The sequence below is a fragment of the Eimeria mitis genome, genomic scaffold (assembly GCF_000499745.2).
Source record: "Eimeria mitis Houghton genomic scaffold, Emh_scaff2439, whole genome shotgun sequence".
Taxonomy (NCBI): domain Eukaryota; phylum Apicomplexa; class Conoidasida; order Eucoccidiorida; family Eimeriidae; genus Eimeria; species Eimeria mitis.
The window spans coordinates 3,408-5,659 of NW_013570776.1; the positions used below are offsets into that span (position 1 = coordinate 3,408).

General features: G+C 25.4%; 1 protein-coding gene across 1 annotated transcript in view; it reads left to right on the forward strand.

Annotated features, from left to right (window-relative positions):
* The window catches only part of EMH_0053830 (uncharacterized protein), a gene marked incomplete at both ends in the record, with an annotated part of 6,764 nt that overhangs the window by 2,279 nt on the left and 2,233 nt on the right, over positions 1-2,252 (forward strand). The gene's annotated exons all lie outside the window — the stretch shown is intronic.

A 2,252-nucleotide genomic window follows, 5' to 3' on the forward strand; every position in this document is an offset into this window, starting at 1 on the left:
ATAAAAAAGCTGCCTATACACCCCAAATCATGCAGTGTATACTCACCGAAATATCTCCCGTTCAGCTTCTCTGCCCTGTTGGGTATTTTTTAAATAAAAATAAAACAGGAAAAGCAGATGCATGCATCGCCGATAAACAAATTAAACCCACTCTCACCTGTGAAGCGGTAAACCCTAAACCCTCATAAACCCTAAACCCTCACGCAAAAAACTAAACCCTCATTCAAAAAACTAAACCCTAAACCCTCATAAACCCTAGTAAACCCTTATGCAAAACCCTAAACCCTAAATAAAACAGGAAAAGCAGATGCATGCATCGCCGATAAACAAATTAAACCTACTCTCACCTGTGAAGCGGTAAACCCTAAACCCTCAAAAACAACAAACCCTTAACCCTAAACCCTCATGAAAAAAACTAAACCCTAAACCCTCATACAACACCCTAAATCCTAAACCCTCATACAACACCCTAAACCCTCGTAAACCCTCATACAACACCCTAAACCCTAAACCCTCATACAACACCCTAAACCCTCGTAAACCCTCATGAACCCTAAACCCTCATAAACCCTCATAAACCCTAAACCCTAAACCCTCATAAACCCTAAACCCTAAACACTCCTGTTCAATGGCGGTGGTTTTATATTTCTATTGCTTATAAACAAATTAAACACACTCCTATAGTAAACCCTAAACCCTATATTTATATTTATATTTATATTTATATTTATTTTTTTTTGTTTTTATTTGTTTATAAATAAATAAAAAAATAAAAACAAAAAGAAATAAATTTTTGGTTGGTGGTGAGTGTATAAAGCATCTTTTATTTAACTTTCTTCTTTTTTATTTTATTTTTTTATTTTTTTATTTTTCTTTCTATTTATACATAATTAAATATATACAAATACATATTTATATATTTATATTTATTTTTTTTTTTATTTGTTTATATGGTTATTTTTTGGTTGGTGTGAGTGTATACACAACATCTCTTTTTTTAATTTTCTTCCTTTTTATTTTATTTTTTATTTTTTTCTCTTTTTATATATAAACACACAAATATAAATACATATTTATATATTTATATTTTTCTCTTTTTGTTTTTATTTGTTTATAGGGTTATGTTTTGTTTGGTGGTGAGTGTATAAAGCATCTTTGTTTATCTTTCTTCTTTTTTACTTTATTTTTTTAGTTTTTTTTCTATCTCTACATAAACACACATATATAAATACATAAATACATATATATTTATATATATATATATATATATATATATATATTTATATATTTTAATTTATATTTGTGTTTATTTGTGTATAGGGTTACTTCTTGGTTGGTGGTGAGTGTATAAAGCATCGTATCTATTTTTTTTTTTTGTTTTTTTTTATTTTTTTTTTCTATTTGTTTATAAACACACACAAATAAATACATCTTTATATTTATATTTATTTATATTTATTTCTTTTTGTGTTTATTTGTGTATAGGGTTACTTCTTGGTTGGTGGTGAGTGTATAAAGCATGTAAGAGCAGAACCAACAGCAACAGATGTCGATGGTTTTGCTTATCCTTGTTTATTGCGAGGGTCTGGGGCTGCATGCGGATTGAAATCTATGTGGATTACAGATGTAGATAATGCTGCTGTTGGTGATGATTCTCTCTTTGATTCTTTTAAGGGAAGAAAAAAGAAATAGAGAGATATATAAAGGAGAAAGAAAGAAAAAAGAAAGAAAAAAGAAAAAAAAAGAAAAAAAAACGAAAAAAAAGCACAAAAAAGAAGAAAAAAACGATAAAAAAAAGAAAAGAAAAAAAAAGATTACAGATGTAGATAATGCTGCTGTTGGTGATGATTCTCTCTTTGATTCTTTTAAGGGAAGAAAAAATAAATAAATAAATAAATAAATAAATAAATAAATAAATAAATAAATAAAGAGAGAAAGAGAGAAAAAAGAAAGAAAGAAAAAAAAAGAAAAAAAAACAAAAAAAAAGCACAAAAAAGGAAAAAAACGAAAAAAAACGAAAAAAAAAGAAAAAACAAAAATGTAGATAATGCTGCTGTTGGTGATGATTCTTTATTTGGTTCATTTTAATAAAATAAATAAATAAATAAATAAATAAATAAATAAATAAATAAACAACAAAAAAATAAATAAATAAATAAACTAAATAAATAAATAAATAAATTAAATAAATAAATAAATAAATAAATAAATAAATAAATAAACAACAAAAAAATAAATAAATAAATAAACTA